Source organism: Paroedura picta, chromosome 7, assembly GCF_049243985.1.
Source record: "Paroedura picta isolate Pp20150507F chromosome 7, Ppicta_v3.0, whole genome shotgun sequence".
NCBI classification, from domain to species: Eukaryota; Metazoa; Chordata; class Lepidosauria; order Squamata; family Gekkonidae; genus Paroedura; species Paroedura picta.
Window position 1 is genome coordinate 102,731,389 of NC_135375.1, and position 9,319 is coordinate 102,740,707.

The 9,319-nt window shown below is 49.4% G+C and overlaps 1 long non-coding RNA gene across 1 annotated transcript; it reads left to right on the forward strand.

The window, feature by feature from the left end:
- The first annotated feature begins 1,000 nt into the window (after positions 1 to 1,000).
- Positions 1,001 to 7,300, forward strand: LOC143841875 (uncharacterized). The gene is made up of 4 exons (XR_013232918.1): positions 1,001 to 1,130; positions 1,786 to 2,177; positions 2,995 to 3,114; positions 5,845 to 7,300. It is a non-coding gene; the product is annotated as an uncharacterized LOC143841875 (long non-coding RNA).
- Positions 7,301 to 9,319: the final 2,019 nt, after the last annotated feature.

Sequence of the window (9,319 nt, forward strand, 5' to 3'; positions counted from 1 at the left end):
CCACAATTCCCAATGGTCAGTCCTCTCCCACACTGAACGAACATTCCACACCACAGGTTCTTGACACCCATATCTCCACACCCATGCCCTCATTTGCCACCATGCCACCACAACCTCCCACACAACACACACATTCAACCCCATGCCCTTACAGACTGGACAACTCCTCCCTTTCCTCTTCCCACTGCCAAGCTCTAGTGCCCGTTGTATTCTTGGATACAACGGGCTTTGCCCCTAGTAACACTATATGTAGCTTCATCCATAAACAGGCTTTTAATTTCCTATTTCGGGGAGGGGGGCACAGCCGTATAGAGCAGGGGTAGTCAAACTGTGGTCCTCCAGATGTCCATGGAATACAATCCCCATGAGTCCCTGTAAGCAAACACTGGCAGGGGATCATGGGAATTGTAGCCCATGGACATCTGGAGGACCACAGCTTGACTACCCCTGGTATAGAGGGAGCACCTCGATGTTTCCAGACAAGACGTTCGTTGGTCCCAAGCAAATGCCAGGGGGAGGAGCCTGAGACTTATTCTAGGCATAAAGCCATTCGGTCCTGCGTTGCCTTTCTCGGGCTGGAAACCGTAAGCTGGCTAGAACAGTGGGGGAAAGGCATTTCTGCAGATTTACAGAAAAGCCCAAGATGAAACTCTCATGCCGGCTGAGTTGGAATCTGCTGCACTGCCGAAGGATTCAGTATGGGATTGGAGGGGAAAGATGTGGGCCTCCTCCAATGGGATTTCTGGAAGGGAATTTCGTGGATGTATTAATTATGAGAAAGGGGTAAGCAGGTTGACGAAGCGGGAGACCTGTCGGGGGTTGGGTGCTGAATCTGGCCGTACTTGGTGGTCTGAATGGAGGCTGGGCTGGGGAGCGGCCTACGAAACAGCGGCAGGCCCTTTGAGCCACAGGGAGCGGAGAGTGGCAGGCAGGATATGGGCATGGCTCAGCATCTTGTGATGAGGGTTACCCTGAGTGCCTGTGTTTGTGTGCGTGTGACAGAGAGAGAGAGAGATAGAGAAATTGAGAGAGAGAGATGTCTGGAAGGCTGCAAGACCTCTTCATACAGGGATCACCTGCCCCCCGGCATGGAGCACCTGGCCGCCTTCCCCCAATTGAAAACACCAAGGGTAAGAGCCTCCAGCCACCAGGAAACACAAGGAAGCCCTTGCGGCTGCTGACCTTGGAAGTCAGCACTGGGGAGTGAACCTTTGGAGGACACCTGCCCCCCCCTCAAGGAACAGGCTGGCTTAGCTTGACCTGCTTTGAGCAGATGGCTATCAGCAGCCAAGGACCCAGAAGACCTGTCTGCAGAGATCCCCTCTTGAGGGTCCACCCAGGAAAGGCACCAGCAGTTCTCCCTGCAGAACAGAAGGGAGAGTTAGGGGGAGAGCGCAGAGTGCCCCTCGGGAAGCACCAAAGGCCTCTTTCCCCCACACGGCATGCAAGGAACCAAGGAGACGGTGGGGCGCAATGCATGGCGCCTGAATCCTGAGCAAGAAAACGGGACCAGAGCACAGCCTCCCTCAGAGGCCTTACCTCGGCCTGAGGTCCTCCTGCTGCCCCAGAGGGGTTAGCGATAGGAGCAGACGTTGACAAGGCCCCCGTGTGAACGCCCGGTCCATGGAGAGGGTTAAGGCCATGTGGGGATCCCCTGTCCGCTGACTGTGGCTTCTTGGGAGAACCACGGGATGTGCCAAGGGGAAGAGCCCACGGAAGAGCAAGGAAGGCCCAGAATCCCCTGCCCGCCCCATTCATTTTGCCCTTCTCGCCTTTAATTTCCAGAGGCGGCCAGGAAGAAAGACCGAGCGCGGCTGGAGGAGCCGGTCGGGGGCTGCATCAGACTGGTGGATCTTCTGGCCTGTCTTCCACCTACCTTACCACGGCCAGTGGACAGGGAGGGATGCAGCAGGGGGAAGCTGCGACCGATACTACGGTCGGGGGCTAAGAAGCCAGGCCCTGGCTCGATGAAGCGGGTACGCCTTGTGCTGCCTGACGGAGAGTCAGGGCCACCCGCCTCCCTGTCCGCCCCAGCAGCAGCCCCCCAGCTCTTTCCCCCTGTGGAAGACACTGCCCTGGTGTCACGGGGACACCAGGGCTTCAGGGGGAAGAGCCGCTCCCTCCAGCCGCGCCAAGGAGCTCCATTGCCGGCGTGGAGGAGGTGTTAGGTGGAGGAGGTGAGTATGGTCAACCGGGAGAGGAGACGGAGGGGAAGGGGCAGGGTAGTCTTCTCTGAGCACTGCAAGGGCTGGGGGGGGCATTGGGGGCATCACCCCATCCTTCTGGTCGGGAGACAGTCAGGCTGCCAGCAAGAAAGCAGGAGCGAGGAGGGTGGTGGGTGGTTGGGTGGAAGGAGGGGATTTGGAGAGTCCATTGAGGTCTTGCCGGGAGGGAGAGATGTAAATGGAAGGAACCAAGCAGGAGAGGGAGGAAGAGGAAGGCTGGGGAGGAAGAGCCGGGAGAAGCCTAGAGGTGCTGGGAGGGAGAGCAGTTTGGCCTGCCACAGAGGCCACAAGCAGGAAATAACGCAAGGAGGGCTTGTCTCATTCTTGCTTAGATCCCTTAAGAGTGAAACATGACATTCATTTCCCAGTATTGCTGGGTAGTAGTTTTGTGGCTACAGTGGTCCTTTCAGGGTCTCCTTCTCAAGGCATCTTTACATTTTGCTGGATCTTTGCCTGGGAGTTTGGTTGTCTGTGGCCTTTTCCCCTGTCTGGTTTGAGCCCCATGCATGGCATCTTAGAGGGCTCCTTGGCCTGAGAACCAGGGCAGATGGGCCCGGTGGGAAGGGACTGCAGTTATGGGTTGTCGATTCAGACACTGGGACAGTTTCCAATTCTGGCTTCCCAGCCACTCCCCAAGCTTTGTGTCTGTCGTGCAAAGCCGTAGCTAATCTTCCTGTTCTCCGTGGCTTTGCCTCATGGCTCGGTCCAGCCAGGGTCGGTGTGGTCCCTCTCTCTTAGCTCTGAGCCGCTCCTCTTCTTTTGCCAACAGGGATAAAATAACATCATTCCCGGCATAGAAACATCAGTCCTGTTGGCCTTCCAAACTCCCATCTCAGGGCAGTGAAGGGCCTGTCGTTCATTGGCTTCTGCCCCTCCAACAGCTTTAATGGTAGGTATTGTTGTAGGACCCCAAAAGGGCATCTGGAGCCAAGGTGGAGAGCCACACGAGGTAAGAGATGTGGTGTGGGAGGCGCCTTTTGGTCATGCTGAGATGTCCTGTCACTCATGGGACGCCAGTGGCCATGCAGGTCAGGAGCTTAGCGGAGAGAGACCGAATTCCTCCCACTCAGATTGTGGCATTAATGGGGACTGGTAAGGAAGACAGCTTGGCAAGAGGGAACCCGCTGAGGTGAGCAAAGGTTGCCAGGAGATTGAGATCTCTGCATTGTCCAGTTTGATTCACCGGCAGCACCTTTGGGCCTAGCAGAGACTTTCCTGCAGAGTCTGTCTGCCGATTCTCGGTCCAGCTTGAGGGCTGTGACTAGGAAGAGGAGCATTATCTGGTCTGGGATATGTTTTTGCCACAGCATCTTTATCCCCACGGGTTTTTTGACAGAGGCAGGCAATAAATTGGAATAATAAATAGGAAGAGGTTAGGAAACCAAAGATTGAGCTACAAGGACAATTTTAAAATTCAAATATGTATTATAATAAAGCACAAAGTGCCAGTTGAGTGACCTTAGGCTCCCCACGGCACTGAGAAAGCTGTCCTGACCGAGCAGTGATATCAGGGCTCTCTCAGCCTCACCCACCTCCCAGGGTGTCTGTTGTGGGGAGAGGAAAGGGAAGCCGTTTTGAGACTACTTCAGGTAGAGAAAAGCGGCCTTTAAGAACCAACTCTTCTTCTTCTTCTTCTTCAAAATGAAAAACATCAACAATTCACAATTGTTGACTGTATAACATTTCACAACAACCTATGGAAGTGAGGCCAAGCATCTCTCCAACAAAAGGGTCTTTCTCAGTCGTCTAGTTATTGTAAAACGCAGTAATACATAAAATTTTGGGGCTTGCTGATCGGCACAAAAGGCCCTGAAAAAAATATGTTTTCAAAAGCTATTAGAATGAGCATTTATGATAATTGTCTGATATAGTTATTTATTTTTTAATTAAAGAAGTAAAAGTGGCGGTAACGTACTGTATGGTTCTGCTCCGACTAATCTACATAATCCATGTAGCTCAACCTTTGGGGTGGTAACTTGCCTAGTTAGGTTGGGATTCGGTTCCCTTTGGGGCCAGAGCCCGCAGAGGCCAGTGGAGAGCCAGAGGGTGTCCTTCCTCTCCCGCGACTGCTCTTCGTGGCCCTCTCTCCAGCCATTGGGGCTGCCTCAGGCTGCTGCCTTCAGGCCAGTGCTGGAAGTTCCCGACAAGCCGCTGACGGGGCAGATATGGGAAGGGGGCATCTCCGGGGAATAAGGAGCCCGTCTCTTATTGGATCAGAAGAAAAGCCATTCAGGGTGGGCTGCAGACATCAAAGTACAAGGAAGGCAGAAATAGATGTCAAAGGTTGATGAAGAGTGGGTGTAAATTTTAAAAACTTTATTAAAGATAAAAAAGAAAGAAAAAAACATGATGAATATCCAAATCTCAAAGCAGTAGCGATAAGAAGCCAGACTCCAGAAAGCAAGGAAAGGCTTCTTTTCAAAACTTGGAAGCCATCGGTTGCCAGTCTACCCAGCCAAACCCAAACAGCAGCTGTCTGAGGTTCCCTCATCTGGAATGGGGCCTTTTTACCCTCTGACTCTTCTACTTGCTCTGGCCGGAACTGCAGATGGATGCAATGCGGACTCTCTTTCTCACCTTCCCATAATTTCAATATTCAACAGATCTTTGCACTTTCTGGCCAAAACAAGGATCAGATTCAGAACTGTTGTCTCCATAAGAAACGGTTAAGATGTCAAACCGAGAGGAAATACAACTTGAAGAATCTCTCTCCCATTTCGAAAAAACATGCCCAGCCTGCAAATGGCCAGAATGATTATCGCTAAACTTGATGCGCTAAACTAAGGCGACAACCACAGCAACCCCCACTGTGATGCAAGTGTGTAGCTGCAATAGATCAACCAGGATCACACACGCACAAGTGTGTAAATTTTGGCAGCATGACACAATGGCTGGTTCTTCTCATTGGCATGCAGACTACACACTCCACAGTTCCTAGGAGGAAAAGTGGGGGGGAAAGAAAGTTGTGGAGCGAATACACGGCATGTGAAGTAAAAGCCTACTGACTTGACTTCAGTGTAAATTGAAACGAAGGCATAATAATTCTTTAGGTTGAAGCTTTCACCATCCACACTCATTCCAAGTGTTTAAATGAGGCAAGTCACAGCAAGAGATGAAGTATACCTGAAATTGAAACGAAGGTAGTTGGGTGTAGTGGTTAGGAGTGTGGATTTCTAATCTGGCGAGCCGGGTTTGATTCCCCTCTCCTCCTCCACATGCAGCCTGCTGGGTGACCTTGGTCTCCCCACAGCACTGATAAAGCTGTATTTACTGAGCAGTAACACCAGGGCTCTCTCAGCCTCACCTCCCTCACAGGGTGTCTGTTAGGGGAGAGGTAAGGGAAGGCAATTATAAGCCACTTTGAGACTCCTTCGGGAAGAGAAAAGCAGCATATAATATCCAACACTTCTTCTTTAGTAATATTGGGGATATCTCAGCCTCACCTCCCTCACTGGGTGTCTGTTTTGGGGAGAGGAAAGGGAAGGCAATTATAAGCCACTTTGAGACTCCTTTGGGGAGAGAAAAGCAGTATATAAGAACCAATTCTTCTAGATTCATGGCAGACGTTGATATTCAATGGCAAGTATTGGTGAATAAATAGAGTAATTTGCACTTGCAGGAGCCAAGAACTCAATCCACTGGAAGGTCATCTTCATCAAAACAATTTAATGTGCCTGAAACATCAGGAGAACCTCTGGATGGATTGTCCCCCATGACCTTTGCAGGTTCCTTCATTCCCAAGAGAATGTTCTCTCCCTTCGTTCTTTTGGAAAATATTATGATGGTGCTTCACAACATTTTAAGAGATGTGTTGTTCTCAACCACTCCTGTCTCAGTTTGGGATTAATTAATATCAGGACAACAGCATGGCCAGCTGGATACAGACCACTGACATTGTAAAAATATATAGATGTCCAAGAAAGATCATTGCTTTCCCAAGACAGCATTAAGTGTGAAATCCTGGCTACAAAACTGAAGAGATACAAAACAGCAAAGGAAGCCAGAGCTTGGATGGCCCTTAGATGAGCGCTGCTGTTGAGATCCCGGACGGCAATTCCATCGTGTTGCAAATGTCTCGTGTGCTTCCACAGAGAGATGATCAACAAGATGGTGGAGGACAAACATACCACAGAAGGGAGCACATTTGAGACAATCCCTGAAAAGACAAGGTCTGTAAAAGAGCAAATCTTTTTCACTTCTGAATCACGGCTACTGTTTAAAAGTGCTTTGAAGGGATCACAGGTGCCTGAGCCATTGAGGGAATATGGAAAGACGATAACAACCATAACCACAGAGGAAACCACCGTGCCGAGAAGCAGCCAAGGGACCAGCCGAGAGAAACATTGCTTCACTTGGAGGATAATCGGGTGGGAAAACATGGCAATCTTTATTAAGTACCAAACGCTGAGACAGGCGGCAAACCAAAGATTGACGTTGTCTGTAAAGAACCACATGATCATCAGCATTGAAGACACCTTTTCCAATATGTAGGTGTGCAAAAAAAAGTAAAACATGGTCACATGCAGGATTACCACTGCCTGCCACAGGAGTCTGGACGAGGCAAGACAGACCAGGATCAGGTCAATCCGGGAGAGCTTCCTGCTTCTGAACCAGTCAGTGCAGCAGACGAGGACAATAAATCCATTTGCCACCGTCCCAACGAGGGTTTCCATAACGAGAAGCACAAAGCCAGCTATTAACGCCAAGGTGGCCATCTTTCTGAGCACAAAAAAGGAGCGTTTCTTCTGCTGCGAGACTCACGGTTTCCGCCACCTGCATACTGTGCAACTTTGGGGCCCTCCTTTTATTAACAGGAAAACAACCGGGAGGGAGGAGCTATTTCCAAGTGCGGCTCGGTTAAGATGCAAATCTCCCTGGAAAAGATCACGTTGCTCAGACTCTGCCCTGTTCTAGGATGTCCTATTTGCACATTGTCCATAGATAATAAATACGATCTTTGCATCTGTTTCCACCAATGATGATGAATTGGCCTGGTGGGATTTGTTGGTTTAAAAGACTGATCTCTCCTGCAGTCCTCAAGGGGGGGGGGGGTGAATGTGCTCAGGGAGCCAACCAGGCGTTATACTGGCACTAGAGGCAAAGCCCGGTGCTCCCAGGAATGCGCCAGGCGCTGGCATGCACACCTGGATTGTGGCCTTCGTGGGTGCTGGCCACACGGCAAGAGCATCAATCATGGTTCTGACACCCTCCTGGCCCTGCTTCCCACTAGATCTGAAGGCCCAGTGTGGTGTGGTGCTTAAAGAGCGGCAGACTCCAATCTCAGGAGCTGGATTTGATGCCTCCTCCGTATGCAGCCAGCTGGGTTGCCAACGTCCAGGGGAGCCGAGAAAAAGAGTCAGTTATTTGCTGTGCAATAAAGTCTATTTTAAGTAAATAGACTTTATCTATTTTAAGTAAATAGTCTATTTTAAGTAAATAGACTTTATCGCACAGCCAATTGTCAATTTGTTTCTTGGTTTTTACTTTGTGGGATCAACAGGCGTTTGTTTTTGAACCCATAGAGAAAACAGGTGCATTTGAGTGTGAGCCCCCCTGGATGCAGAGAGGGTGGGGAAAAGCACTCAGCCTGCAGCTGCTAAACTGTGGCCTGGTGTATGTCCTGCCAGGGGATTTCCACACACGCAAACATGCATGTCATCTCAAAGTGGTCACCTCCAGAGTATAAGATCAGCTCTGCAGGGGAAAAGGGCTGCTGTGGAGGGGAGACTGGGAGGCTTTGCGCCATCTTGAGGCCCCAGCTCCAAACCTGCAAAAATATTCCTAACCCATGGGTTGCTAACCTTCAGGTGGGACCTGGAGATCTCTGGGTATGAGTGTTTATGTGTAGACATGCATGCAGATCAGTTGGGGAGTATGGCTTTGGACCCCACTGAGGTTCAGGAATGCCACTTTGCAGGTGGGACCTGGGGATCCCCTGGAGCCATAGCTCTTCTCCAGACCACAGAGATGAGTCCCCCTGGAGAACATGGCTGCTTTGGAGAGGGGACTATAGGTGAGATGTAGAGATCTCCTGGAACTACAACAGCTCTTACCTGCAAAAGGCAGTCATCCCGGAGAAGGACTGCACGACATTTAATTGAAGGTGCCAGCATCCAGAAGGGGCCTGAAGGGGCTGCTCTGAAGGGGGAACTCCAGAGGAGCAGACTCCAGCAATGTCCCTGCCACCGAATATCATGGAGTGGGGGAGTCAGAGGGAGATTTTGGTAGCATGGAAGCCTGTGGAAGGCAGGGAAGAAAGAAAAGAGAAAGAGAAGGAGGAGAAAGGAATGGAGCTAAAGAGACAGGATAGGGAGGAGGAAGAAGGGCGGGAAGGGGAGTCTTCTCCCAGGTGCCCTGCATCCCATCGGACTTGGAAAGATTGCAGCTTGAGAACTCCCAGCTTCTCAAGGAGGGAATTCCCAGGCTTGTCTCATCCATCCTGTCACTAATCACAGATCATAAGAGAGAGAACCATGGTGATAAATTATTTTTAACTTAACAGTTATGAAAGCATTATTATAACGTTTCTTATCTTCTTTCCTCAGACAAAGCCTGAGGAACTTTTCAGAGATAACTTTGCAAGAGCAAAAAGGTGTATATATATTTATATGGCACGGGGAAAAGAAGTATAATATAAGGTATTACAAAACCCAAAGGAAAGAGTTGGATTTGGTATGCATGATTTGAAATGATATATTGTGGCCTGCTGTCCATTTCGGATGAAAGAATGGGTTGTGTTGAAGAACAGAAGGTTAGAGGATTTAGAAGGACTTGGTTCGAGATGAGTGACACAGATATCTGTACTATGATAAAACTAAATTTAACATAGAATTTAAGAATCATTTTATTAGATGAACCATTTTGAGAATATGGAATAAGTATACATTTGGATTATGTCCAGAAACATGGATTTCAACACAAGAAGCATTTTAAAGGAGATTAATGATATTTAAAGACAAGTGGTTAACATATTGTGATACGTTCAATTTCTTTCAGGGGAGTGCAAAATGAAAACAAGAGAATATTGAACCATAGAGGGCTGTATCTCTCAAATTTTTAAATGTACAATCATTAGAAAGTTTTAAAACAGATAA